General features: G+C 43.2%; 39 non-coding genes across 39 annotated transcripts; 21 read left to right on the top strand and 18 right to left on the bottom strand.

Annotated features, from left to right (window-relative positions):
• Positions 1 to 155: 155 nt before the first annotated feature.
• trnat-ugu (transfer RNA threonine (anticodon UGU)) lies at positions 156 to 229 on the bottom strand. Its single transcript has one exon. It is a non-coding gene; the product is annotated as a tRNA-Thr (tRNA).
• A 1,404-nt stretch (positions 230 to 1,633) lies between these two features.
• On the top strand, positions 1,634 to 1,707 carry trnat-agu (transfer RNA threonine (anticodon AGU)). Its single transcript has one exon. It is a non-coding gene; the product is annotated as a tRNA-Thr (tRNA).
• A 153-nt stretch (positions 1,708 to 1,860) lies between these two features.
• trnal-uag (transfer RNA leucine (anticodon UAG)) lies at positions 1,861 to 1,943 on the top strand. The gene has a single exon. It is a non-coding gene; the product is annotated as a tRNA-Leu (tRNA).
• Positions 1,944 to 2,671: 728 nt separating this feature from the next.
• trnat-ugu (transfer RNA threonine (anticodon UGU)) lies at positions 2,672 to 2,745 on the bottom strand. Its single transcript has one exon. It is a non-coding gene; the product is annotated as a tRNA-Thr (tRNA).
• A 326-nt stretch (positions 2,746 to 3,071) lies between these two features.
• Positions 3,072 to 3,153, top strand: trnal-aag (transfer RNA leucine (anticodon AAG)). Its single transcript has one exon. It is a non-coding gene; the product is annotated as a tRNA-Leu (tRNA).
• A 320-nt stretch (positions 3,154 to 3,473) lies between these two features.
• trnat-cgu (transfer RNA threonine (anticodon CGU)) lies at positions 3,474 to 3,547 on the bottom strand. The gene has a single exon. It is a non-coding gene; the product is annotated as a tRNA-Thr (tRNA).
• A 586-nt stretch (positions 3,548 to 4,133) lies between these two features.
• Positions 4,134 to 4,207, top strand: trnat-agu (transfer RNA threonine (anticodon AGU)). Its single transcript has one exon. It is a non-coding gene; the product is annotated as a tRNA-Thr (tRNA).
• A 153-nt stretch (positions 4,208 to 4,360) lies between these two features.
• On the top strand, positions 4,361 to 4,443 carry trnal-uag (transfer RNA leucine (anticodon UAG)). Its single transcript has one exon. It is a non-coding gene; the product is annotated as a tRNA-Leu (tRNA).
• Positions 4,444 to 5,171: 728 nt separating this feature from the next.
• trnat-ugu (transfer RNA threonine (anticodon UGU)) lies at positions 5,172 to 5,245 on the bottom strand. Its single transcript has one exon. It is a non-coding gene; the product is annotated as a tRNA-Thr (tRNA).
• A 326-nt stretch (positions 5,246 to 5,571) lies between these two features.
• On the top strand, positions 5,572 to 5,653 carry trnal-aag (transfer RNA leucine (anticodon AAG)). The gene has a single exon. It is a non-coding gene; the product is annotated as a tRNA-Leu (tRNA).
• A 320-nt stretch (positions 5,654 to 5,973) lies between these two features.
• On the bottom strand, positions 5,974 to 6,047 carry trnat-cgu (transfer RNA threonine (anticodon CGU)). Its single transcript has one exon. It is a non-coding gene; the product is annotated as a tRNA-Thr (tRNA).
• A 1,348-nt stretch (positions 6,048 to 7,395) lies between these two features.
• trnat-cgu (transfer RNA threonine (anticodon CGU)) lies at positions 7,396 to 7,469 on the bottom strand. Its single transcript has one exon. It is a non-coding gene; the product is annotated as a tRNA-Thr (tRNA).
• A 586-nt stretch (positions 7,470 to 8,055) lies between these two features.
• Positions 8,056 to 8,129, top strand: trnat-agu (transfer RNA threonine (anticodon AGU)). Its single transcript has one exon. It is a non-coding gene; the product is annotated as a tRNA-Thr (tRNA).
• Positions 8,130 to 8,368: 239 nt separating this feature from the next.
• Positions 8,369 to 8,442, bottom strand: trnat-cgu (transfer RNA threonine (anticodon CGU)). The gene has a single exon. It is a non-coding gene; the product is annotated as a tRNA-Thr (tRNA).
• A 1,602-nt stretch (positions 8,443 to 10,044) lies between these two features.
• On the top strand, positions 10,045 to 10,118 carry trnat-agu (transfer RNA threonine (anticodon AGU)). Its single transcript has one exon. It is a non-coding gene; the product is annotated as a tRNA-Thr (tRNA).
• Positions 10,119 to 10,995: 877 nt separating this feature from the next.
• Positions 10,996 to 11,077, top strand: trnal-uag (transfer RNA leucine (anticodon UAG)). The gene has a single exon. It is a non-coding gene; the product is annotated as a tRNA-Leu (tRNA).
• Positions 11,078 to 11,805: 728 nt separating this feature from the next.
• Positions 11,806 to 11,879, bottom strand: trnat-ugu (transfer RNA threonine (anticodon UGU)). Its single transcript has one exon. It is a non-coding gene; the product is annotated as a tRNA-Thr (tRNA).
• Positions 11,880 to 12,217: 338 nt separating this feature from the next.
• trnal-aag (transfer RNA leucine (anticodon AAG)) lies at positions 12,218 to 12,299 on the top strand. Its single transcript has one exon. It is a non-coding gene; the product is annotated as a tRNA-Leu (tRNA).
• A 321-nt stretch (positions 12,300 to 12,620) lies between these two features.
• trnat-cgu (transfer RNA threonine (anticodon CGU)) lies at positions 12,621 to 12,694 on the bottom strand. Its single transcript has one exon. It is a non-coding gene; the product is annotated as a tRNA-Thr (tRNA).
• Positions 12,695 to 13,288: 594 nt separating this feature from the next.
• On the top strand, positions 13,289 to 13,362 carry trnat-agu (transfer RNA threonine (anticodon AGU)). The gene has a single exon. It is a non-coding gene; the product is annotated as a tRNA-Thr (tRNA).
• Positions 13,363 to 13,600: 238 nt separating this feature from the next.
• On the bottom strand, positions 13,601 to 13,674 carry trnat-ugu (transfer RNA threonine (anticodon UGU)). The gene has a single exon. It is a non-coding gene; the product is annotated as a tRNA-Thr (tRNA).
• Positions 13,675 to 14,268: 594 nt separating this feature from the next.
• On the top strand, positions 14,269 to 14,342 carry trnat-agu (transfer RNA threonine (anticodon AGU)). The gene has a single exon. It is a non-coding gene; the product is annotated as a tRNA-Thr (tRNA).
• A 238-nt stretch (positions 14,343 to 14,580) lies between these two features.
• On the bottom strand, positions 14,581 to 14,654 carry trnat-ugu (transfer RNA threonine (anticodon UGU)). The gene has a single exon. It is a non-coding gene; the product is annotated as a tRNA-Thr (tRNA).
• A 1,071-nt stretch (positions 14,655 to 15,725) lies between these two features.
• Positions 15,726 to 15,799, top strand: trnat-agu (transfer RNA threonine (anticodon AGU)). Its single transcript has one exon. It is a non-coding gene; the product is annotated as a tRNA-Thr (tRNA).
• A 153-nt stretch (positions 15,800 to 15,952) lies between these two features.
• trnal-uag (transfer RNA leucine (anticodon UAG)) lies at positions 15,953 to 16,034 on the top strand. Its single transcript has one exon. It is a non-coding gene; the product is annotated as a tRNA-Leu (tRNA).
• A 728-nt stretch (positions 16,035 to 16,762) lies between these two features.
• On the bottom strand, positions 16,763 to 16,836 carry trnat-ugu (transfer RNA threonine (anticodon UGU)). The gene has a single exon. It is a non-coding gene; the product is annotated as a tRNA-Thr (tRNA).
• Positions 16,837 to 17,162: 326 nt separating this feature from the next.
• On the top strand, positions 17,163 to 17,244 carry trnal-aag (transfer RNA leucine (anticodon AAG)). The gene has a single exon. It is a non-coding gene; the product is annotated as a tRNA-Leu (tRNA).
• Positions 17,245 to 17,566: 322 nt separating this feature from the next.
• On the bottom strand, positions 17,567 to 17,640 carry trnat-cgu (transfer RNA threonine (anticodon CGU)). The gene has a single exon. It is a non-coding gene; the product is annotated as a tRNA-Thr (tRNA).
• A 654-nt stretch (positions 17,641 to 18,294) lies between these two features.
• On the bottom strand, positions 18,295 to 18,368 carry trnat-cgu (transfer RNA threonine (anticodon CGU)). Its single transcript has one exon. It is a non-coding gene; the product is annotated as a tRNA-Thr (tRNA).
• Positions 18,369 to 18,942: 574 nt separating this feature from the next.
• On the top strand, positions 18,943 to 19,016 carry trnat-agu (transfer RNA threonine (anticodon AGU)). The gene has a single exon. It is a non-coding gene; the product is annotated as a tRNA-Thr (tRNA).
• Positions 19,017 to 19,169: 153 nt separating this feature from the next.
• On the top strand, positions 19,170 to 19,251 carry trnal-uag (transfer RNA leucine (anticodon UAG)). Its single transcript has one exon. It is a non-coding gene; the product is annotated as a tRNA-Leu (tRNA).
• Positions 19,252 to 19,979: 728 nt separating this feature from the next.
• On the bottom strand, positions 19,980 to 20,053 carry trnat-ugu (transfer RNA threonine (anticodon UGU)). Its single transcript has one exon. It is a non-coding gene; the product is annotated as a tRNA-Thr (tRNA).
• Positions 20,054 to 21,398: 1,345 nt separating this feature from the next.
• trnat-agu (transfer RNA threonine (anticodon AGU)) lies at positions 21,399 to 21,472 on the top strand. Its single transcript has one exon. It is a non-coding gene; the product is annotated as a tRNA-Thr (tRNA).
• A 238-nt stretch (positions 21,473 to 21,710) lies between these two features.
• Positions 21,711 to 21,784, bottom strand: trnat-ugu (transfer RNA threonine (anticodon UGU)). The gene has a single exon. It is a non-coding gene; the product is annotated as a tRNA-Thr (tRNA).
• Positions 21,785 to 22,855: 1,071 nt separating this feature from the next.
• trnat-agu (transfer RNA threonine (anticodon AGU)) lies at positions 22,856 to 22,929 on the top strand. Its single transcript has one exon. It is a non-coding gene; the product is annotated as a tRNA-Thr (tRNA).
• A 153-nt stretch (positions 22,930 to 23,082) lies between these two features.
• On the top strand, positions 23,083 to 23,164 carry trnal-uag (transfer RNA leucine (anticodon UAG)). The gene has a single exon. It is a non-coding gene; the product is annotated as a tRNA-Leu (tRNA).
• A 728-nt stretch (positions 23,165 to 23,892) lies between these two features.
• Positions 23,893 to 23,966, bottom strand: trnat-ugu (transfer RNA threonine (anticodon UGU)). The gene has a single exon. It is a non-coding gene; the product is annotated as a tRNA-Thr (tRNA).
• A 326-nt stretch (positions 23,967 to 24,292) lies between these two features.
• trnal-aag (transfer RNA leucine (anticodon AAG)) lies at positions 24,293 to 24,374 on the top strand. Its single transcript has one exon. It is a non-coding gene; the product is annotated as a tRNA-Leu (tRNA).
• A 321-nt stretch (positions 24,375 to 24,695) lies between these two features.
• trnat-cgu (transfer RNA threonine (anticodon CGU)) lies at positions 24,696 to 24,769 on the bottom strand. The gene has a single exon. It is a non-coding gene; the product is annotated as a tRNA-Thr (tRNA).
• Positions 24,770 to 26,096: the final 1,327 nt, after the last annotated feature.

The raw sequence follows: 26,096 nt of genomic DNA, 5'->3' as shown, positions 1-26,096 counted from the left end.
CCCATAGTTGCTTCTTCATGCCATAATCGGAGAAAAAGAAGTATTATGTGCACTGAAAATGTTGAAAGACAGACACATCTTTTGCCTTGAAATGACCAATGAAATTGCATTGGGCATTCAGAAGAAAGCTAGTCATAAGTGGTGTTTATAGACAGAGGCAATGCTGGGATTTGAACCCAGGATCTCCTGTTTACAAGACAGGCGCTTTAACCAGCTAAGCCACAGCGCCTCATTTAAACGATTTCAAATCCCAGAGAATTGCCCATATGTACCGTGAGCCAAAAACGGATGGATGTTAGAGTTGCACCTTCTGCGACAAAACTTCATGGGACGCCAAGTAGATGGTGCGTGCAAAAACATCAAGTGATTAAGGCACTCCTGGAAGGAATACACGAGATCTCCAAGACATGCTTTTACCCGCTAGGCCCCAGTACCTACGCCGCACACAAAGAAGTCCAGCGATCAAGGAAGTCTTGTAACTTGATCTCAGGATTTCACGGATGCGTTGGGTATTTTGTAGCCATCTGACACACAGCGCCTCATTTAAAGGATTTCAAATCCCAGAGAATTGCCCATATGTACCGTGAGCCAAAAACCCAATTATATTTCGATGGATGTTAGAGTTGCACCTTCTGCGACAAAACTTCATGGGACGCCGTGTGGAAGTGCACCTTGGTAATGTATGCAAAGGCGTAATCCAACATGTCAGAATTGATTCCACATGAACTTTGTTACAGCTTGAAACTGCTAGCACTTGATCTCAATATCTGATCTTGCGAAAATGGCAATGATAGAACAACCATTTCAAGCACAAAACAACTCCTTTTATGAACATTGTAGTGTCAAAATAGATGGTGCGTGCAAAAACATCAAGTGATTAAGGCACTCGTGGAAGGAATACACGAGATCTCCAATACATGCTTTTACCCGCTAGGCCCCAGTACCTACGCCGCACACAAAGAAGTCCAGCGATCAAGGAAGTCTTGTAACTTGATCTCAGGATTTCACGGATGCGTTGGGTATTTTGTAGCCATCTGACACACAGCGCCTCATTTAAAGGATTTCAAATCCCAGAGAATTGCCCATATGTACCGTGAGCCAAAAACCCAATTATATTTCGATGGATGTTAGAGTTGCACCTTCTGCGACAAAACTTCATGGGACGCCATGTGGAAGTGCACCTTGGTAATGTATGCAAAGGCGTAATCCAACATGTCAGAATTGATTCCACATGAACTTTGTTACAGCTTGAAACTGCTAGCACTTGATCTCAATATCTGATCTTGCGAAAATGGCAGTGATAGAACAACCATTTCAAGCACAAAACAACTCCTTTTATGAACATTGTAGTCAAAGTAGATGGTGCGTGCAAAAACATCAAGTGATTAAGGCACTCCTGGAAGGAATACACGAGATCTCCAAGACATGTTTTTACCCGCTAGGCCCCAGTACCTACGCCGCACACAAAGAAGTCCAGCGATCAAGGAAGTCTTGTAACTTGATCTCAGGATTTCACGGATGATCCAGCCACAGAATGGAGTGGCATCTTGCTTTTTGCAGACATTGTTTTGTGATCTTCACTGAGAGTTTACCTTTAGACTGTGTAGCTGAAAATGAAGCCAGAGTCTTGAGTGGCGCTGTGGCTTAGTTGGTTAAAGTGCCTGTCTAGTAAACAGGAGATCCTGGGTTCAAATCCCAGCAGTGCCTGAGCTGACTGTGTCTTTATTCATCTTTTGCCTTTAATTGACTAAACTATTGCGTTGGGCATTTAGTAGCAAGCGTGGATCTCGTTGTGAATTTATCCTACGCGCTTACATGCCTACTGCGTTATTTTTCCCCGAGGCAAAAGCTGCGCCTTGAGGTTGTGTGGCCGATGTGGTCTAAGGCGCTGGATTTAGGCTCCAGTCTCTCAGGAGGCGTGGGTTCAAATCCCACCACTGCCATTTGACACCAGGTGCCTATAGAAAGAGCTTCTTATAATCATATAGGGTTCTTACCTCTTGCAGGTCATCAATGTTTACTCTTTGTACAATTATGCACAGATGATCAGCTCTTCTAGTTAAGACATCCTCCCTGCTGAGCTTCCTAGCTCGTAACCTGCACGAATGCAACAGAAAAACAAGTGCAGGAAGTGTGGCCGAGTGGTCCAAAGCGCTGGCTTAAGGCTCCAGTCTCTCAGGACAAGTGGAATCCCACCACTGCCATCTGACAACTACAGGCTATTGATTCCATATCTCAAATGAATGACTTTGTTTGAGACAGGAGTTGACTTATCTGTAGTCTCCACCGCTGGTTGAACAGCGTGAAGCATCAAAAAATCATCTATGGCTAAAGCAACAACATCTTCTGAGTTTTTGTGTGAAGTTACACAGTTGCTTCTTTATCCCATAATCCCAAAAAAAGCAGTATTACGTGCACTGAAAATGTTGAAACGTGCCAACCTGACAGAGCAATAGAGCAGAGTGGTATAGTGGACCTTGTAGCATTTGATCTCAATATTTGATCTTGCGAAACCGGGAGTGATAGAAGAACCATTTCAAGCATAAAACAACTCCCTTTTTGGCCTTTGCCAACATGACTGTAGCTTTACACAGCTTTTGCCTTGAAATGAACAATAAAATTGTACTGGGCATTTAGAAGCAAGCTAGTCATAAGTAGTGTTTATACACAGAGGCACTGCTGGGATTTGAACCCAGAATCTCCTGTTTACAAGACAGGCGCTTTAACCAGCTAAGCCACAGCGCCTCATTTAAACTATTTCAAATCCCACAGAATTGCCCATATGTACCGTGAGCCAAAAACAGATGGATGTTAGAGTTGCACCTTCTGCAACAAAACTTCATGGGACGCCGTGTGGAAGTGCACCTTGGTAATGTATGCAAAGGCGTAATCCAACATGTCAGAATTGATTCCACATGAGCTGACTGTGTCTTTATTCATCTTTTGCTTTTAATTGACTAAACTATTGCGTTGGGCATTTAGTAGCAAGCGTGGATCTCGTTGTCAATTTATCCTACGTGCTCACATGCCTACGGCGTTATTTTTCCCCGGGGCAAAAAGCTGCTTCTTGAGGTAGTGTGGCCGAGTGGTCCAAGGCGCTGGATAAAGGCTCCAGTCTCTCAGGAGGCGTGGGTTCGAATCCCACCACTGCCGTTTGACAACTAAAGGCTATTGATTCCATATCTCAAATGAATGACTTTGTTTAAGACAGGAGTTGACTCATCTGTAGTCTCCACCGCAGGTTGAACAGTGTGCAGCATTAAAAAAAAAAAAATCTATGGCTAAAGAAACAACATCTTCTGACTTTTTGTGTGAAATTACACAGTTGCTTCTTCATGCCATAATCGGAGAAAAAGAAGTATTATGTGCACTGAAAATGTTGAAAGACAGACACATCTTTTGCCTTGAAATGACCAATGAAATTGTATTGGGCATTCAGAAGAAAGCTAGTCATAAGTGGTGTTTATAGACAGAGGCACTGCTGGGATTTGAACCCAGGATCTCCTGTTTACGAGACAGGCACTTTAACCAGCTAAGCCACAGCGCCTCATTTAAAGGATTTCAAATCCCAGAGAATTGCCCATATGTACCGTGAGCCAAAAACCCAATTATATTTCGATGGATGTTAGAGTTGCACCTTCTGCGACAAAACTTCATGGGACGCCATGTGGAAGTGCACCTTGGTAATGTATGCAAAGGCGTAATCCAACATGTCAGAATTGATTCCACATGAACTTTGTTACAGCTTGAAACTGCTAGCACTTGATCTCAATATCTGATCTTGCGAAAATGGCAGTGATAGAAGAACCATTTCAAGCACAAAACAACTCCTTTTATGAACATTGTAGTGTCAAAGTAGATGGTGCGTGCAAAAACATCGAGTGATTAAGGCACTCCTGGAAGGAATACACGAGATCTCCAAGACATGCTTTTACCCTCTAGGCCCCAGTACCTACGCCGCACACAAAGAAGTCCAGCGATCAAGGAAGTCTTGTAACTTGATCTCAGGATTTCACGGATGATCCAGCCACAGAATGGAGTGGCATCTTGCTTTTTGCAGACATTGTTTTGTGATCTTCTCTGAGAGTTTACCTTTAGACTGTGTAGCTGAAAATGAAGCCAGAGTCTTGAGTGGCGCTGTGGCTTAGTTGGTTAAAGTGCCTGTCTAGTAAACAGGAGATCCTGGGTTCAAATCCCAGCAGTGCCTGAGCTGACTGTGTCTTTATTCATCTTTTGCCTTTAATTGACTAAACTATTGCGTTGGGCATTTAGTAGCAAGCGTGGATCTCGTTGTGAATTTATCCTACGCGCTTACATGCCTACTGCGTTATTTTTCCCCGAGGCAAAAGCTGCGCCTTGAGGTTGTGTGGCCGATGTGGTCTAAGGCGCTGGATTTAGGCTCCAGTCTCTCAGGAGGCGTGGGTTCAAATCCCACCACTGCCATTTGACACCAGGTGCCTATAGAAAGAGCTTCTTATAATGATATAGGGTTCTTACCTCTTGCAGGTCATCAATGTTTACTCTTTGTACAATTATGCACAGATGATCAGCTCTTCTAGTTAAGACATCCTCCCTGCTGAGCTTCCTAGCTCGTAACCTGCACGAATGCAACAGAAAAACAAGTGCAGGAAGTGTGGCCGAGTGGTCCAAAGCGCTGGCTTAAGGCTCCAGTCTCTCAGGACAAGTGGAATCCCACCACTGCCATCTGACAACTACAGGCTATTGATTCCATATCTCAAATGAATGACTTTGTTTGAGACAGGAGTTGACTTATCTGTAGTCTCCACCGCTGGTTGAACAGCGTGAAGCATCAAAAAATCATCTATGGCTAAAGCAACAACATCTTCTGAGTTTTTGTGTGAAGTTACACAGTTGCTTCTTTATCCCATAATCCCAAAAAAAGCAGTATTACGTGCACTGAAAATGTTGAAACGTGCCAACCTGACAGAGCAATAGAGCAGAGTGGTATAGTGGACCTTGTAGCATTTGATCTCAATATTTGATCTTGCGAAACCGGGAGTGATAGAAGAACCATTTCAAGCATAAAACAACTCCCTTTTTGGCCTTTGCCAACATGACTGTAGCTTTACACAGCTTTTGCCTTGAAATGAACAATAAAATTGTACTGGGCATTTAGAAGCAAGCTAGTCATAAGTAGTGTTTATACACAGAGGCACTGCTGGGATTTGAACCCAGAATCTCCTGTTTACAAGACAGGCGCTTTAACCAGCTAAGCCACAGCGCCTCATTTAAACTATTTCAAATCCCACAGAATTGCCCATATGTACCGTGAGCCAAAAACGGATGGATGTTAGAGTTGCACCTTCTGCAACAAAACTTCATGGGACGCCGTGTGGAAGTGCACCTTGGTAATGTATGCAAAGGCGTAATCCAACATGTCAGAATTGATTCCACATGAGCTGACTGTGTCTTTATTCATCTTTTGCTTTTAATTGACTAAACTATTGCGTTGGGCATTTAGTAGCAAGCGTGGATCTCGTTGTCAATTTATCCTACGTGCTCACATGCCTACGGCGTTATTTTTCCCCGGGGCAAAAAGCTGCTTCTTGAGGTAGTGTGGCCGAGTGGTCCAAGGCGCTGGATTAAGGCTCCAGTCTCTCAGGAGGCGTGGGTTCGAATCCCACCACTGCCATTTGACAACTAAAGGCTATTGATTCCATATCTCAAATGAATGACTTTGTTTAAGACAGGAGTTGACTCATCTGTAGTCTCCACCGCAGGTTGAACAGTGTGCAGCATTAAAAAAAAAAAAATCTATGGCTAAAGAAACAACATCTTCTGACTTTTTGTGTGAAATTACACAGTTGCTTCTTCATGCCATAATCGGAGAAAAAGAAGTATTATGTGCACTGAAAATGTTGAAAGACAGACACATCTTTTGCCTTGAAATGACCAATGAAATTGTATTGGGCATTCAGAAGAAAGCTAGTCATAAGTGGTGTTTATAGACAGAGGCACTGCTGGGATTTGAACCCAGGATCTCCTGTTTACGAGACAGGCACTTTAACCAGCTAAGCCACAGCGCCTCATTTAAAGGATTTCAAATCCCAGAGAATTGCCCATATGTACCGTGAGCCAAAAACCCAATTATATTTCGATGGATGTTAGAGTTGCACCTTCTGCGACAAAACTTCATGGGACGCCATGTGGAAGTGCACCTTGGTAATGTATGCAAAGGCGTAATCCAACATGTCAGAATTGATTCCACATGAACTTTGTTACAGCTTGAAACTGCTAGCACTTGATCTCAATATCTGATCTTGCGAAAATGGCAGTGATAGAAGAACCATTTCAAGCACAAAACAACTCCTTTTATGAACATTGTAGTGTCAAAGTAGATGGTGCGTGCAAAAACATCGAGTGATTAAGGCACTCCTGGAAGGAATACACGAGATCTCCAAGACATGCTTTTACCCTCTAGGCCCCAGTACCTACGCCGCACACAAAGAAGTCCAGCGATCAAGGAAGTCTTGTAACTTGATCTCAGGATTTCACGGATGATCCAGCCACAGAATGGAGTGGCATCTTGCTTTTTGCAGACATTGTTTTGTGATCTTCTCTGAGAGTTTACCTTTAGACTGTGTGGCTGAAAATGAAGCCAGAGTCTTGAGTGGCGCTGTGGCTTAGTTGGTTAAAGTGCCTGTCTAGTAAATAAGAGATCCTGGGTTCGAATCCCAGCAGAAAAACAAGTGCAGGAAGTGTGGCTGAGTGGTCCAAAGCGCTGGCTTAAGGCTCCAGTGTCTCAGGACAAGTGGAATCCCACCACTGCCATCTGACAACTACAGGCTATTGATTCCATATCTCAAATGAATGACTTTGTTTGAGACAGGAGTTGACTTATCTGTAGTCTCCACCGCTGGTTGAACAGTGTGAAGCTTCAAAAAATCCTCTATGGCTAAAGCAACAACATCTTTTGACTTTTTGTGTGAAATTACACAGTTGCTTCTTTATCCCGTAAATCCCAAAAAAAGCAGTATTACGTGCACTGAAAATGTTGAAACGTGCCAACCTGACAGAGCAATAGAGCAGAGTGGTATAGTGGACCTTGTAGCATTTGACAAGTAAAGGCTATTGATTCCATATCTCAAATGAATGACTTTGTTTAAGACAGGAGTTGACTCATCTGTAGTCTCCACCGCAGGTTGAACAGTGTGCAGCATTAAAAAAAAAAAAAATCTATGGCTAAAGAAATGGCATCTTCTGACTTTTTGTGTGAAATTACACAGTTGCTTCTTCATGCCATAATCGGAGAAAAAGAAGTATTATGTGCACTGAAAATGTTGAAAGGCAGACACATCTTTTGCCTTGAAATGACCAATGAAATTGTATTGGGCATTCAGAAGAAAGCTAGTCATAAGTGGTGTTTATAGACAGAGGCACTGCTGGGATTTGAACCCAGGATCTCCTGTTTACGAGACAGGCACTTTAACCAGCTAAGCCACAGCGCCTCATTTAAAGGATTTCAAATCCCAGAGAATTGCCCATATGTACCGTGAGCCAAAAACCCAATTATATTTCGATGGATGTTAGAGTTGCACCTTCTGCGACAAAACTTCATGGGACGCCATGTGGAAGTGCACCTTGGTAATGTATGCAAAGGCGTAATCCAACATGTCAGAATTGATTCCACATGAACTTTGTTACAGCTTGAAACTGCTAGCACTTGATCTCAATATCTGATCTTGCGAAAATGGCAGTGATAGAACAACCATTTCAAGCACAAAACAACTCCTTTTATGAACATTGTAGTGTCAAAGTAGATGGTGCGTGCAAAAACATCAAGTGATTAAGGCACTCCTGGAAGGAATACACGAGATCTCCAAGACATGCTTTTACCCGATAGGCCCCAGTACCTACGCCGCACACAAAGAAGTCCAGCGATCAAGGAAGTCTTGTAACTTGATCTCAGGATTTCACGGATGATCCAGCCACAGAATGGATTGGCATCTTGCTTTTTGCAGACATTGTTTTGTGATCTTCTCTGAGAGTTTACCTTTAGACTGTGTGGCTGAAAATGAAGCCAGAGTCTTGAGTGGTGCTGTGGCTTAGTTGGTTAAAGTGCCTGTCTAGTAAACAGGAGATCCTGGGTTCGAATCCCAGCAGTGCCTGAGCTGACTGTGTCTTTATGCATCTTTTGCCATTAAATTGACTGAACTTTTGCGTTGGGCATTTAGTAGCAAGCGTGGATCTCGTTGTTGTTAGAAGAACCATTTCAAGCATAAAACAACTCCCTTTTTGGCCTTTACCAACATGACTGTAGCTTTACACATCTTTTGCTTTGAAATGACTAATAAAATTGTACTGGGCATTTAGAAGCAAGCTAGTCATAAGTGGTGTTTATAGACAGAGGCACTGCTGGGATTTGAACCCAGGATCTCCTGTTTACGAGACAGGCACTTTAACCAGCTAAGCCACAGCGCCTCATTTAAACGATTTCAAATCCCAGAGAATTGCCCATATGTACCGAGAGCCAAAAACGGATGGATGTTAGAGTTGCACCTTCTGCGACAAAACTTCATGGGACGCCGTGTGGAAGTGCACCTTGGTAATGTATGCAAAGGCGTAATCCAACATATCAGAATTGATTCCACATGAACTTTGTTACAGCTTGAAACTGCTAGCACTTGATCTCAATATCTGATCTTGCGAAAATGGCAGTGATAGAAGAACCATTTCAAGCACAAAACAACTCCTTTTATGAACATTGTAGTGTCAAAGTAGATGGTGCGTGCAAAAACATCAAGTGATTAAGGCACTCCTGGAAGGAATACACGAGATCTCCAAGACATGCTTTTACCCTCTATGCCCCAGTACCTACGCCGCACACAAAGAAGTCCAGCGATCAAGGAAGTCTTGTAACTTGATCTAAGGATTTCACGGATGCGTTGGGCATTTTGTAGTCATGTGACACACAGCGCCTCATTTAAAGGATTTCAAATCCCAGAGAATTGCCCATATGTACCGTGAGCCAAAAACCCAATTATATTTTGATGGATGTTAGAGTTGCACCTTCTGCGACAAAACTTCATGGGACGCCATGTGGAAGTGCACCTTGGTAATGTATGCAAAGGCGTAATCCAACATGTCAGAATTGATTCCACATGAACTTTGTTACAGCTTGAAACTGCTAGCACTTGATCTCAATATCTGATCTTGCGAAAATGGCAGTGATAGAACAACCATTTCAAGCAGAAAACAACTCCTTTTATGAACATTGTAGTGTCAAAGTAGATGGTGCGTGCAAAAACATCAAGTGATTAAGGCACTCCTGGAAGGAATACACGAGATCTCCAAGACATGCTTTTACCCGCTAGGCCCCAGTACCTACGCCGCACACAAAGAAGTCCAGCGATCAAGGAAGTCTTGTAACTTGATCTCAGGATTTCACGGATGCGTTGGGCATTTTGTAGCCATCTGACACACAGCGCCTCATTTAAAGGATTTCAAATCCCAGAGAATTGCCCATATGTACCGTGAGCCAAAAACCCAATTATATTTCGATGGATGTTAGAGTTGCACCTTCTGCGACAAAACTTCATGGGACGCCATGTGGAAGTGCACCTTGGTAATGTATGCAAAGGCGTAATCCAACATGTCAGAATTGATTCCACATGAACTTTGTTACAGCTTGAAACTGCTAGCACTTGATCTCAATATCTGATCTTGCGAAAATGGCAGTGATAGAACAACCATTTCAAGCACAAAACAACTCCTTTTATGAACATTGTAGTGTCAAAGTAGATTGTGCGTGCAAAAACATCAAGTGATTAAGGCACTCCTGGAAGGAATACACGAGATCTCCAAGACATGCTTTTACCCGCTAGGCCACAGTACCTACGCCGCACACAAAGAAGTCCAGCGATCAAGGAAGTCTTGTAACTTGATCTCAGGATATCACGGATTCAAGGATGATCCAGCCACAGAATGGATTGGCATCTTGCTTTTTGCAGACATTGTTTTGTGATCTTCTCTGAGAGTTTACCTTTAGACTGTGTGGCTGAAAATGAAGCCATCAGCTTGAGTGGCGCTGTGGCTTAGTTGGTTAAAGTGCCTGTCTAGTAAACAGGAGATCCTGGGATCGAATCCCAGCAGTGCCTGAGCTGACTGTGTCTTTATGCATCTTTTGCATTTAATTGACTGAACTTTTGCGTTGGGCATTTAGTAGCAAGCGTGGATCTCGTTGTTGTTAGAAGAACCATTTCAAGCATAAAACAACTCCCTTTTTGGCCTTTGCCAACATGACTGTAGCTTTACACATCTTTTGCTTTGAAATGACTAATAAAATTGTACTGGGCATTTAGAAGCAAGCTAGTCATAAGTAGTGTTTATACACAGAGGCACTGCTGGGAAATGAACCCAGGATCTCCTGTTTACGAGAAAGGCACTTTAAGCAGCTAAGCCACAGCGCCTCATTTAAACGATTTCAAATCCCAGAGAATTGCCCATATGTACCGAGAGCCAAAAACGGATGGATGTTAGAGTTGCACCTTCTGCGACAAAACTTCATGGGACGCCATGTGGAAGTGCACCTTGGTAATGTATGCAAAGGCGTAATCCAACATATCAGAATTGATTCCACATGAACTTTGTTACAGCTTGAAACTGCTAGCACTTGATCTCAATATCTGATCTTGCGAAAATGGCAGTGATAGAAGAACCATTTCAAGCACAAAACAACTCCTTTTATGAACATTGTAGTGTCAAAGTAGATGGTGCGTGCAAAAACATCAAGTGATTAAGGCACTCCTGGAAGGAATACACGAGATCTCCAATACATGCTTTTACCCGCTAGGCCCCAGTACCTACGCCGCACACAAAGAAGTCCAGCGATCAAGGAAGTCTTGTAACTTGATCTCAGGATTTCACGGATGCGTTGGGCATTTAGTAGCAAGCGTGTATCTCGTTGTCAATTTATCCTACGCGCTTACATGCCTACGGCGTTATTTTTCCCCGGGGCAAAAAGCTGAGCCTTGAGGTAGTGTGGCCGAGTGGTCTAAGGCGCTGGATTTAGGCTCCAGTCTCTCAGGAGGCGTGGGTTCAAATCCCACCACTGCCATTTGACACCAGGTGCATATGGAAAGCACTTCTTATAATGATATAGGGTTCTTACCTCTTGCAGGTCATCAATGTTTACTCTTTGTACAATTATGCACAGATGATCAGCTCTTCTAGTTAAGACATCCTCCCCGCTGAGCTTCCTAGCTCGTAACCTGCACGAATGCAACAGAAAAGCAAGTGCAGGAAGTGTGGCTGAGTGGTCCAAAGCGCTGGCTTAAGGCTCCAGTCTCTCAGGACAAGTGGAATCCCACCACTGCCATCTGACAACTACAGGCTATCGATTCCATATCTCAAATGAATGACTTTGTTTGAGACAGGAGTTGACTTATCTGTAGTTTCCACCGCTGGTTGAACAGTGTGAAGCATCAAAAAATCATCTATGGCTAAAGCAACAACATCTTCTGACTTTTTGTGTGAATTTACACAGTTGCTTCTTTATCCCATAATCCCAAAAAAAGCAGTATTACGTGCACTGAAAATGTTGAAACGTGCCAACCTGACAGAGCAATAGAGCAGAGTGGTATAGTGGACCTTGTAGCATTTGATCTCAATATTTGATCTTGCGAAACCGGGAGTGATAGAAGAACCATTTCAAGCATAAAACAACTCCCTTTTTGGCCGTTGCCAACATGACTGTAGCTTTACACATCTTTTGCCTTGAAATGACCAATAAAATTGTACTGGGCATTTAGAAGCAAGCTAGTCATAAGTAGTGTTTATACACAGAGGCACTGCTGGGATTTGAACCCAGGATCTCCTGTTTACAAGACAGGCGCTTTAACCAGCTAAACCACAGCGCCTCATTTAAAGGATTTCAAATCCCAGAGAATTGCCCATATGTACCGTGAGTCAAAAACCCAATTATATTTCGATGGCTGTTAGAGTTGCACCTTCTGCGACAAAACTTCATGGGACGCCGTGTGGAAGTGCACCTTGGTAATGTATGCAAAGGCGTAATCCAACATGTCAGAATTGATTCCACATGAGCTGACTGTGTCTTTATTCATCTTTTGCTTTTAATTGACTAAACTATTGCGTTGGGCATTTAGTAGCAAGCGTGGATCTCGTTGTCAATTTATCCTACGTGCTCACATGCCTACGGCGTTATTTTTCCCCGGGGCAAAAAGCTGCTACTTGAGGTAGTGTGGCCGAGTGGTCCAAGGCGCTGGATTAAGGCTCCAGTCTCTCAGGAGGCGTGGGTTCGAATCCCACCACTGCCATTTGACAACTAAAGGCTGTTGATTCCATATCTCAAATGAATGAATTTGTTTAAGACAGGAGTTGACTCATCTGTAGTCTCCACTACAAGTTGAACAGTGTGCAGCATTAAAAAAAAAAAAAATCTATGGCTAAAGAAACAGCATCTTCTGACTTCTTGTGTGAAATTACACAGTTGCTTCTTCATGCCATAATCGGAGAAAAAGAAGTATTATGTGCACTGAAAATGTTGAAAGACAGACACATCTTTTGCCTTGAAATGACCAATGAAATTGTATTGGGCATTCAGAAGAAAGCTAGTCATAAGTGGTGTTTATAGACAGAGGCACTGCTGGGATTTGAACCCAGGATCTCCTGTTTACGAGACAGGCACTTTAACCAGCTAAGCCACAGCGCCTCATTTAAAGGATTTCAAATCCCAGAGAATTGCCCATATGTACCGTGAGCCAAAAACCCAATTATATTTCGATGGATGTTAGAGTTGCACCTTCTGCGACAAAACTTCATGGGACGCCATGTGGAAGTGCACCTTGGTAATGTATGCAAAGGCGTAATCCAACATGTCAGAATTGATTCCACATGAACTTTGTTACAGCTTGAAACTGCTAGCACTTGATCTCAATATCTGATCTTGCGAAAATGGCAGTGATAGAACAACCATTTCAAGCACAAAACAACTCCTTTTATGAACATTGTAGTGTCAAAGTAGATGGTGCGTGCAAAAACATCAAGTGATTAAGGCACTCCTGGAAGGAATACACGAGATCTCCAAGACATACTTTTACCCGCTAGGCCCCAGTACCTACGCCGCACACAAAGAAGTCCAGCGATCAAGGAAGTCTTGTAACTTGATCTCAGGATTTCACGGTTTCACGGATGATCCAGCCACAGAATGGATTGGCATCTTGCTTTTTGCAGACATTGTTTTGTGATCTTCTCTGAGAGTTTACCTTTAGACTGTGTGGCTGAAAATGAAGCCAGCAGCTTCAGTGGCGCTGTGGTTTAGTTGGTTAAAGTGCCTGTCTAGTAAACAGGAGATCCTGGGTTTGAATCCCAGCAGTGCCTGAGCTGACTGTGTCTTTATGCATCTTTTGCCTTTAATTGACTGAACTTTTGCGTTGGGCATTTAGTAGCAAGCGTGGATCTCGTTGTTGTTAGAAGAACCATTTCAAGCATAAAACAACTCCCTTTTTGGCCTTTGCCAACATGACTGTAGCTTTACACATCTTTTGCCTTGAAATGACCAATAAAATTGTACTGGGCATTTAGAAGCAAGCTAGTCATAAGTAGTGTTTATACACAGAGGCACTGCTAGGATTTTAACCCAGAATCTCCTGTTTACAAGACAGGCGCTTTAACCAGCTAAGCCACAGCGCCTCATTTAAAGGATTGCAAATCCCAGAGAATTGCCCATATGTACCGTGAGCCAAAAACCCAATTATATTTCGATGGATGTTAGAGTTGCACCTTCTGCGACAAAACTTCATGGGACGCCATGTGGAAGTGCACCTTGGTAATGTATGCAAAGGCGTAATCCAACATGTCAGAATTGATTCCACATGAACTTTGTTACAGCTTGAAACTGCTAGCACTTGATCTCAATATCTGATCTTGCGAAAATGGCAGTGATAGAACAACCATTTCAAGCACAAAACAACTCCTTTTATGAACATTGTAGTGTCAAAGTAGATGGTGCGTGCAAAAACATCAAGTGATTAAGGCACTCCTGGAAGGAATACACGAGATCTCCAAGACATACTTTTACCCGCTAGGCCCCAGTACCTACGCCGCACACAAAGAAGTCCAGCGATCAAGGAAGTCTTGTAACTTGATCTCAGGATTTCACGGTTTCACGGATGATCCAGCCACAGAATGGATTGGCATCTTGCTTTTTGCAGACATTGTTTTGTGATCTTCTCTGAGAGTTTACCTTTAGACTGTGTGGCTGAAAATGAAGCCAGCAGCTTCAGTGGCGCTGTGGTTTAGTTGGTTAAAGTGCCTGTCTAGTAAACAGGAGATCCTGGGTTTGAATCCCAGCAGTGCCTGAGCTGACTGTGTCTTTATGCATCTTTTGCCTTTAATTGACTGAACTTTTGCGTTGGGCATTTAGTAGCAAGCGTGGATCTCGTTGTTGTTAGAAGAACCATTTCAAGCATAAAACAACTCCCTTTTTGGCCTTTGCCAACATGACTGTAGCTTTACACATCTTTTGCCTTGAAATGACCAATAAAATTGTACTGGGCATTTAGAAGCAAGCTAGTCATAAGTAGTGTTTATACACAGAGGCACTGCTAGGATTTTAACCCAGAATCTCCTGTTTACAAGACAGGCGCTTTAACCAGCTAAGCCACAGCGCCTCATTTAAAGGATTGCAAATCCCAGAGAATTGCCCATATGTACCGAGAGCCAAAAACGGATGGATGTTAGAGTTGCACCTTCTGCGACAAAACCTCATGGGACGCCGTGTGGAAGTGCACCTTGGTAATGTATGCAACATATCAGAATTGATTCCACATGAACTTTGTTACAGCTTGAAACTGCTAGCACTTGATCTCAATATCTGATCTTGCGAAAATGGCAGTGATAGAAGAACCATTTCAAGCACAAAACAACTCCTTTTATGAACATTGTAGTGTCAAAGTAGATCGTGCGTGCAAAAACATCAAGTGATTAAGGCACTCCTGGAAGGAATACACGAGATCTCCAAGACATGCTTTTACCCGCTAGGCCCCAGTACCTACCCCGCACACAAAGAAGTCCAGCGATCAAGGAAGTCTTGTAACTTGATCTCAGGATTTCACGGATGCGTTGGGCATTTTGTAGCCATCTGACACACAGCGCCTCATTTAAAGGATTTCAAATCCCAGAGAATTGCCCATATGTACCGTGAGCCAAAACCCCAATTATATTTCGATGGATGTTAGAATTGCACCTTCTGCGACAAAACTTCATGGGACGCCGTGTGGAAGTGCACCTTGGTAATGTATGCAAAGGCGTAATCCAACATATCAGAATTGATTACACATGAACTGTGGTACAGCTTGAAACTGCTAGCACTTGATCTCAATATCTGATCTTGCGAAAATGGCAGTGATAGAAGAACCATTTCAAGCACAAAACAACTCCTTTTATGAACATTGTAGTGTCAAAGTAGATGGTGCGTGCAAAAACATCAAGTGATTAAGGCACTCCTGGAAGGAATACACGAGATCTCCAAGACATGCTTTTACCCGCTAGGCCCCAGTACCTACGCCGCACACAAAGAAGTCCAGCGATCAAGGAAGTCTTGTAACTTGATCTCAGGATTTCACGGATGATCCAGCCACAGAATGGAGTGGCATCTTGCTTTTTGCAGACATTGTTTTGTGATCTTCTCTGAGAGTTTACCTTTAGACTGTGTGGCTGAAAATGAAGCCAGAGTCTTGAGTGGCGCTGTGGCTTAGTTGGTTAAAGTGCCTGTCTAGTAAACAGGAGATCCTGGGTTCAAATCCCAGCAGTGCCTGAGCTGACTGTGTCTTTATGCATCTTTTGCCTTTAATTGACTAAACTATTGCGTTGGGCATTTAGTAGCAAGCGTGGATCTCGTTGTCAATTTATCCTACGCGCTTACATGCCTACTGCGTTATTTTTCCCCGAGGCAAAAGCTGCGCCTTGAGGTAGTGTGGCCGAGTGGTCTAAGGCGCGGGATTTAGGCTCCAGTCTCTCAGGAGGCGTGGGTTCAAATCCCACCACTGCCATTTGACACCAGGTGCCTATGGAAAGCACTTCATATAATGATATAGGGTTCTTACCTCTTGCAGGTCATCAATGTTTACTCTTTGTACAATTATGCACAGATGATCAGCTCTTCTAGTTAAGACATCCTCCCTGCTGAGCTTCCTAGCTCGTAACCTGCACGAATGCAACAGAAAAACAAGTGCAGGAAGTGTGGCTGAGTGGTCCAAAGCGCTGGCTTAAGGCTCCAGTCTCTCAGGACAAGTGGAATCCCACCACTGCCATCTGACAACTACAGGCTATTGATTCCATATCTCAAATGAATGACTTTGTTTGAGACAGGAGTTGACTTATCTGTAGTCTCCACCGCTGGTTGAACAGTGTGAAGCATCAAAAAATCATCTATGGCTAAAGCAACAACATCTTCTGACTTTTTGTGTGAAATTACACAGTTGCTTCTTTATCCCATAATCCCAAAAAAAGCAGTATTACGTGCACTGAAAATGTTGAAACGTGCCAACCTGACAGAGCAATAGAGCAGAGTGGTATAGTGGACCTTGTAGCATTTGATCTCAATATTTGATCTTGCGAAACCGGGAGTGATAGAAGAACCATTTCAAGCATAAAACAACTCCCTTTTTGGCCTTTGCCAACATGACTGTAGCTTTACACATCTTTTGCCTTGAAATGAACAATAAAATTGTACTGGGCATTTAGAAGCAAGCTAGTCATAAGTAGTGTTTATACACAGAGGCACTGCTGGGATTTGAACCCAGGATCTCCTGTTTACAAGACAGGCACTTTAACCAGCTAAGCCACAGCGCCTCATTTAAATGATTTCAAATCCCAGAGAATTGCCCATATGTACCGTGAGCCAAAAACGGATGGATGTTAGAGTTGCACCTTCTGCAACAAAACTTCATGGGACGCCGTGTGGAAGTGCACCTTGGTAATGTATGCAAAGGCGTAATCCAACATGTCAGAATTGATTCCACATGAGCTGACTGTGTCTTTATTCATCTTTTGCTTTTAATTGACTAAACTATTGCGTTGGGCATTTAGTAGCAAGCGTGGATCTCGTTGTCAATTTATCCTACGTGCTCACATGCCTACGGCGTTATTTTTCCCCGGGGCAAAAAGCTGCTTCTTGAGGTAGTGTGGCCGAGTGGTCCAAGGCGCTGGATTAAGGTTCCAGTCTCTCAGGAGGCGTGGGTTCGAATCCCACCACTGCCCTTTTGACAACTAAAGGCTGTTGATTCCATATCTCAAATGAATGAATTTGTTTAAGACAGGAGTTGACTCATCTGTAGTCTCCACTACAAGTTGAACAGTGTGCAGCATTAAAAAAAAAAAAAATCTATGGCTAAAGAAACAGCATCTTCTGACTTCTTGTGTGAAATTACACAGTTGCTTCTTCATGCCATAATCGGAGAAAAAGAAGTATTATGTGCACTGAAAATGTTGAAAGACAGACACATCTTTTGCCTTGAAATGACCAATGAAATTGTATTGGGCATTCAGAAGAAAGCTAGTCATAAGTGGTGTTTATAGACAGAGGCACTGCTGGGATTTGAACCCAGGATCTCCTGTTTACGAGACAGGCACTTTAACCAGCTAAGCCACAGCGCCTCATTTAAAGGATTTCAAATCCCAGAGAATTGCCCATATGTACCATGAGCCAAAAACCCAATTATATTTCGATGGATGTTAGAGTTGCACCTTCTGCGACAAAACTTCATGGGACGCCATGTGGAAGTGCACCTTGGTAATGTATGCAAAGGCGTAATCCAACATGTCAGAATTGATTCCACATGAACTTTGTTACAGCTTGAAACTGCTAGCACTTGATCTCAATATCTGATCTTGCGAAAATGGCAGTGATAGAAGAACCATTTCAAGCACAAAACAACTCCTTTTATGAACATTGTAGTGTCAAAGTAGATGGTGCGTGCAAAAACATCAAGTGATTAAGGCACTCCTGGAAGGAATACACGAGATCTCCAAGACATACTTTTACCCGCTAGGCCCCAGTACCTACGCCGCACACAAAGAAGTCCAGCGATCAAGGAAGTCTTGTAACTTGATCTCAGGATTTCACGGATGCGTTGGGCATTTTGCGTGGATCTCATTGTTGTTAGAAGAACCATTTCAAGCATAAAACAACTCCCTTTTTGGCCTTTGCCAACATGACTGTAGCTTTACACATCTTTTGCTTTGAAATGACTAATAAAACTGTACTGGGCATTTAGAAGCAAGCTAGTCATAAGTAGTGTTTATACACAGAGGCACTGCTGGGAAATGAACCCAGGATCTCCTGTTTACGAGACAGGCACTTTAACCAGCTAAGCCACAGCGCCTCATTTAAACGATTTCAAATCCCAGAGAATTGCCCATATGTACCGAGAGCCAAAAACGGATGGATGTTAGAGTTGCACCTTCTGCGACAAAACTTCATGGGACGCCGTGTGGAAGTGCACCTTGGTAATGTATGCAAAGGCGTAATCCAACATATCAGAATTGATTACACATGAACTTTGGTACAGCTTGAAACTGCTAGCACTTGATCTCAATATCTGATCTTGCGAAAATGGCAGTGATAGAAGAACCATTTCAAGCACAAAACAACTCCTTTTATGAACATTGTAGTGTCAAAGTAGATGGTGCGTGCAAAAACATCAAGTGATTAAGGCACTCCTGGAAGGAATACACGAGATCTCCAAGACATGGTTTTACCCGCTAGGCCCCAGTACCTACGCCGCACACAAAGAAGTCCAGCGATCAAGGAAGTCTTGTAACTTGATCTCAGGATTTCACGGATGATCCAGCCACAGAATGGAGTGGCATCTTGCTTTTTGCAGACATTGTTTTGTGATCTTCTCTGAGAGTTTACCTTTAGACTGTGTGGCTGAAAATGAAGCCAGAGTCTTGAGTGGCGCTGTGGCTTAGTTGGTTAAAGTGCCTGTCTAGTAAACAGGAGATCCTGGGTTCAAATCCCAGCAGTGCCTGAGCTGACTGTGTCTTTATGCATCTTTTGCCTTTAATTGACTAAACTATTGCGTTGGGCATTTAGTAGCAAGCGTGGATCTCGTTGTCAATTTATCCTGCGTGCTTACATGCCTACTGCGTCATTTTTCCCCGAGGCAAAAGCTGCGCCTTGAGGTAGTGTGGCCGAGTGGTCTAAGGCGCTGGATTTAGGCTCCAGTCTCTCAGGAGGCGTGGGTTCAAATCCCACCACTGCCATTTGACACCAGGTGCATATGGAAAGCACTTCATATAATGATAAAGGGTTCTTACCTCTTGCAGGTCATCAATGTTTACTCTTTGTACAATTATGCACAGATGATCAGCTCTTCTAGTTAAGACATCCTCCCTGCTGAGCTTCCTAGCTCCCAACCTGCACGAATGCAACAGAAAAACATGTGCAGGAAGTGTGGCTGAGTGGTCCAAAGTGCTGGCTTAAGGCTCCAGTCTCTCAGGACAAGTGGAATCCCACCACTGCCATCTGACAACTAGAGGCTATCGATTCCATATCTCAAATGAATGACTTTGTTTGAGACAGGAGTTGACTTATTTGTAGTCTCCACCGCTGGTTGAACAGCGTGAAGCATCAAAAAATCATCTATGGCTAAAGCAACAACATCTTCTGACTTTTTGTGTGAAATTACACAGTTGCTTCTTTATCCCATAATCCCAAAAAAAGCAGTATTACGTGCACTGAAAATGTTGAAACGTGCCAACCTGACAGAGCAATAGAGCAGAGTGGTATAGTGGACCTTGTAGCATTTGATCTCAATATTTGATCTTGCGAAACCGGGAGTGATAGAAGAAGCATTTCAAGCATAAAACAACTCCCTTTTTGGCCGTTGCCAACATGACTGTAGCTTTACACATCTTTTGCCTTGAAATGACCAATAAAATTGTACTGGGCATTTAGAAGCAAGCTAGTCATAAGTAGTGTTTATACACAGAGGCACTGCTGGGATTTGAACCCAGGATCTCCTGTTTACAAGACAGGCACTTTAACCAGCTAAGCCACAGCGCCTCATTTAAAGGATTTCAAATCCCAGAGAATTGCCCATATGTAGATGGTGCGTGCAAAAACATCAAGTGATTAAGGCACTCCTGGAAGGAATACACGAGATCTCCAAGACATGCTTTTACCCGCTAGGCCCCAGTACCTACGCCGCACACAAAGAAGTCCAGCGATCAAGGAAGTCTTGTAACTTGATCTCAGGATTTCACGGATGCGTTGGGCATTTTGTAACAATCTGACACACAGCGCCTCATTTAAAGGATTTCAAATCCCAGAGAATTGCCCATATGTACCGTGAGCCAAAAACCCAATTATATTTCGATGGATGTTAGAGTTGCACCTTCTGCGACAAAACTTCATGGGACGCCATGTGGAAGTGCACCTTGGTAATGTATGCAAAGGCGTAATCCAACATTTCAGAATTGATTCCACATGAACTTTGTTACAGCTTGAAACTGCTAGCACTTGATCTCAATAGCTGATCTTGCGAAAATGGCAGTGATAGAACAACCATTTCAAGCACAAAACAACTCCTTTTATGAACATTGTAGTGTCAAAGTAGATGGTGCGTGCAAAAACATCAAGTGATTAAGGCACTCCTGGAAGGAATACACGAGATCTCCAATACATGCTTTTACCCGCTAGGCCCCAGTACCTACCCCGCACACAAAGAAGTCCAGCGATCAAGGAAGTCTTGTAACTTGATCTCAGGATTTCACGGATGCGTTGGGCATTTTGTAGCCATCTGACACACAGCGCCTCATTTAAAGGATTTCAAATCCCAGAGAATTGCCCATATGTACCGTGAGCCAAAACCCCAATTATATTTCGATGGATGTTAGAATTGCACCTTCTGCGACAAAACTTCATGGGACGCCGTGTGGAAGTGCACCTTGGTAATGTATGCAAAGGCGTAATCCAACATATCAGAATTGATTACACATGAACTGTGGTACAGCTTGAAACTGCTAGCACTTTATCTCAATATCTGATCTTGCGAAAATGGCAGTGATAGAAGAACCATTTCAAGCACAAAACAACTCCTTTTATGAACATTGTAGTGTCAAAGTAGATGGTGCGTGCAAAAACATCAAGTGATTAAGGCACTCCTGGAAGGAATACACGAGATCTCCAAGACATGGTTTTACCCGCTAGGCCCCAGTACCTACGCCGCACACAAAGAAGTCCAGCGATCAAGGAAGTCTTGTAACTTGATCTCAGGATTTCACGGTTTCACGGATGATCCAGCCACAGAATGGATTGGCATCTTGCTTTTTGCAGACATTGTTTTGTGATCTTCTCTGAGAGTTTACCTTTAGACTGTGTGGCTGAAAATGAAGCCAGCAGCTTCAGTGGCGCTGTGGTTTAGTTGGTTAAAGTGCCTGTCTAGTAAACAGGAGATCCTGGGTTTGAATCCCAGCAGTGCCTGAGCTGACTGTGTCTTTATGCATCTTTTGCCTTTAATTGACTGAACTTTTGCGTTGGGCATTTAGTAGCAAGCGTGGATCTCGTTGTTGTTAGAAGAACCATTTCAAGCATAAAACAACTCCCTTTTTGGCCTTTGCCAACATGACTGTAGCTTTACACATCTTTTGCCTTGAAATGACCAATAAAATTGTACTGGGCATTTAGAAGCAAGCTAGTCATAAGTAGTGTTTATACACAGAGGCACTGCTAGGATTTGAACCCAGAATCTCCTGTTTACAAGACAGGCGCTTTAACCAGCTAAGCCACAGCGCCTCATTTAAAGGATTGCAAATCCCAGAGAATTGCCCATATGTACCGAGAGCCAAAAACGGATGGATGTTAGAGTTGCACCTTCTCCGACAAAACCTCATGGGACGCCGTGTGGAAGTGCACCTTGGTAATGTATGCAACATATCAGAATTGATTCCACATGAACTTTGTTACAGCTTGAAACTGCTAGCACTTGATCTCAATATCTGATCTTGCGAAAATGGCAGTGATAGAAGAACCATTTCAAGCACAAAACAACTCCTTTTATGAACATTGTAGTGTCAAAGTAGATCGTGCGTGCAAAAACATCAAGTGATTAAGGCACTCCTGGAAGGAATACACGAGATCTCCAAGACATGCTTTTACCCGCTAGGCCCCAGTACCTACCCCGCACACAAAGAAGTCCAGCGATCAAGGAAGTCTTGTAACTTGATCTCAGGATTTCACGGATGCGTTGGGCATTTTGTAGCCATCTGACACACAGCGCCTCATTTAAAGGATTTCAAATCCCAGAGAATTGCCCATATGTACCGTGAGCCAAAACCCCAATTATATTTCGATGGATGTTAGAATTGCACCTTCTGCGACAAAACTTCATGGGACGCCGTGTGGAAGTGCACCTTGGTAATGTATGCAAAGGCGTAATCCAACATATCAGAATTGATTACACATGAACTGTGGTACAGCTTGAAACTGCTAGCACTTGATCTCAATATCTGATCTTGCGAAAATGGCAGTGATAGAAGAACCATTTCAAGCACAAAACAACTCCTTTTATGAACATTGTAGTGTCAAAGTAGATGGTGCGTGCAAAAACATCAAGTGATTAAGGCACTCCTGGAAGGAATACACGAGATCTCCAAGACATGCTTTTACCCGCTAGGCCCCAGTACCTACGCCGCACACAAAGAAGTCCAGCGATCAAGGAAGTCTTGTAACTTGATCTCAGGATTTCACGGATGATCCAGCCACAGAATGGAGTGGCATCTTGCTTTTTGCAGACATTGTTTTGTGATCTTCTCTGAGAGTTTACCTTTAGACTGTGTGGCTGAAAATGAAGCCAGAGTCTTGAGTGGCGCTGTGGCTTAGTTGGTTAAAGTGCCTGTCTAGTAAACAGGAGATCCTGGGTTCAAATCCCAGCAGTGCCTGAGCTGACTGTGTCTTTATGCATCTTTTGCCTTTAATTGACTAAACTATTGCGTTGGGCATTTAGTAGCAAGCGTGGATCTCGTTGTCAATTTATCCTACGCGCTTACATGCCTACTGCGTTATTTTTCCCCGAGGCAAAAGCTGCGCCTTGAGGTAGTGTGGCCGAGTGGTCTAAGGCGCGGGATTTAGGCTCCAGTCTCTCAGGAGGTGTGGGTTCAAATCCCACCACTGCCATTTGACACCAGGTGCCTATGGAAAGCACTTCATATAATGATATAGGGTTCTTACCTCTTGCAGGTCATCAATGTTTACTCTTTGTACAATTATGCACAGATGATCAGCTCTTCTAGTTAAGACATCCTCCCTGCTGAGCTTCCTAGCTCGTAACCTGCACGAATGCAACAGAAAAACAAGTGCAGGAAGTGTGGCTGAGTGGTCCAAAGCGCTGGCTTAAGGCTCCAGTCTCTCAGGACAAGTGGAATCCCACCACTGCCATCTGACAACTACAGGCTATCGATTCCATATCTCAAATGAATGACTTTGTTTGAGACAGGAGTTGACTTATCTGTAGTCTCCACCGCTGGTTGAACAGTGTGAAGCATCAAAAAATCATCTATGGCTAAAGCAACAACATCTTCTGACTTTTTGTGTGAAATTACACAGTTGCTTCTTTATCCCATAATCCCAAAAAAAGCAGTATTACGTGCACTGAAAATGTTGAAACGTGCCAACCTGACAGAGCAATAGAGCAGAGTGGTATAGTGGACCTTGTAGCATTTGATCTCAATATTTGATCTTGCGAAACCGGGAGTGATAGAAGAACCATTTCAAGCATAAAACAACTCCCTTTTTGGCCTTTGCCAACATGACTGTAGCTTTACACATCTTTTGCCTTGAAATGAACAATAAAATTGTACTGGGCATTTAGAAGCAAGCTAGTCATAAGTAGTGTTTATACACAGAGGCACTGCTGGGATTTGAACCCAGGATCTCCTGTTTACAAGACAGGCACTTTAACCAGCTAAGCCACAGCGCCTCATTTAAATGATTTCAAATCCCAGAGAATTGCCCATATGTATCGTGAGCCAAAAACGGATGGATGTTAGAGTTGCACCTTCTGCAACAAAACTTCATGGGACGCCGTGTGGAAGTGCACCTTGGTAATGTATGCAAAGGCGTAATCCAACATGTCAGAATTGATTCCACATGAGCTGACTGTGTCTTTATTCATCTTTTGCTTTTAATTGACTAAACTATTGCGTTGGGCATTTAGTAGCAAGCGTGGATCTCGTTGTCAATTTATCCTACGTGCTCACATGCCTACGGCGTTATTTTTCCCTGTGGCAAAAAGCTGCTTCTTGAGGTAGTGTGGCCGAGTGGTCCAAGGCGCTGGATTAAGGCTCCAGTCTCTCAGGAGGCGTGGGTTCGAATCCCACCACTGCCATTTGACAACTAAAGGCTGTTGATTCCATATCTCAAATGAATGAATTTGTTTAAGACAGGAGTTGACTCATCTGTAGTCTCCACTACAAGTTGAACAGTGTGCAGCATTAAAAAAAAAAAAAATCTATGGCTAAAGAAACAGCATCTTCTGACTTCTTGTGTGAAATTACACAGTTGCTTCTTCATGCCATAATCGGAGAAAAAGAAGTATTATGTGCACTGAAAATGTTGAAAGACAGACACATCTTTTGCCTTGAAATGACCAATGAAATTGTATTGGGCATTCAGAAGAAAGCTAGTCATAAGTGGTGTTTATAGACAGAGGCACTGCTGGGATTTGAACCCAGGATCTCCTGTTTACGAGACAGGCACTTTAACCAGCTAAGCCACAGCGCCTCATTTAAAGGATTTCAAATCCCAGAGAATTGCCCATATGTACCATGAGCCAAAAACCCAATTATATTTCGATGGATGTTAGAGTTGCACCTTCTGCGACAAAACTTCATGGGACGCCATGTGGAAGTGCACCTTGGTAATGTATGCAAAGGCGTAATCCAACATGTCAGAATTGATTACACATGAACTTTGTTACAGCTTGAAACTGCTAGCACTTGATCTCAATATCTGATCTTGCGAAAATGGCAGTGATAGAAGAACCATTTCAAGCACAAAACAACTCCTTTTATGAACATTGTAGTGTCAAAGTAGATGGTGCGTGCAAAAACATCAAGTGATTAAGGCACTCCTGGAAGGAATACACGAGATCTCCAAGACATGCTTTTACCCGCTAGGCCCCAGTACCTACGCCGCACACAAAGAAGTCCAGCGATCAAGGAAGTCTTGTAACTTGATCTCAGGATTTCACGGATGCGTTGGGCATTTTGTAACAATCTGACACACAGCGCCTCATTTAAAGGATTTCAAATCCCAGAGAATTGCCCATATGTACCGTGAGCCAAAAACCCAATTATATTTCGATGGATGTTAGAGTTGCACCTTCTGCGACAAAACTTCATGGGACGCCATGTGGAAGTGCACCTTGGTAATGTATGCAAAGGCGTAATCCAACATTTCAGAATTGATTCCACATGAACTTTGTTACAGCTTGAAACTGCTGGCACTTGATCTCAATAGCTGATCTTGCGAAAATGGCAGTGATAGAACAACCATTTCAAGCACAAAACAACTCCTTTTATGAACATTGTAGTGTCAAAGTAGATGGTGCGTGCAAAAACATCAAGTGATTAAGGCACTCCTGGAAGGAATACACGAGATCTCCAATACATGCTTTTACCCGCTAGGCCCCAGTACCTACCCCGCACACAAAGAAGTCCAGCGATCAAGGAAGTCTTGTAACTTGATCTCAGGATTTCACGGATGCGTTGGGCATTTTGTAGCCATCTGACACACAGCGCCTCATTTAAAGGATTTCAAATCCCAGAGAATTGCCCATATGTACCGTGAGCCAAAACCCCAATTATATTTCGATGGATGTTAGAATTGCACCTTCTGCGACAAAACTTCATGGGACGCCGTGTGGAAGTGCACCTTGGTAATGTATGCAAAGGCGTAATCCAACATATCAGAATTGATTACACATGAACTGTGGTACAGCTTGAAACTGCTAGCACTTTATCTCAATATCTGATCTTGCGAAAATGGCAGTGATAGAAGAACCATTTCAAGCACAAAACAACTCCTTTTATGAACATTGTAGTGTCAA

This window comes from Channa argus, chromosome 10 (genome assembly GCF_033026475.1).
Source record: "Channa argus isolate prfri chromosome 10, Channa argus male v1.0, whole genome shotgun sequence".
Lineage (NCBI taxonomy): Eukaryota > Metazoa > Chordata > Actinopteri > Anabantiformes > Channidae > Channa > Channa argus.
The sequence above is the reverse complement of the archived record's forward strand: the minus strand, read 5'-3'. Positions and strand labels throughout refer to the sequence as shown.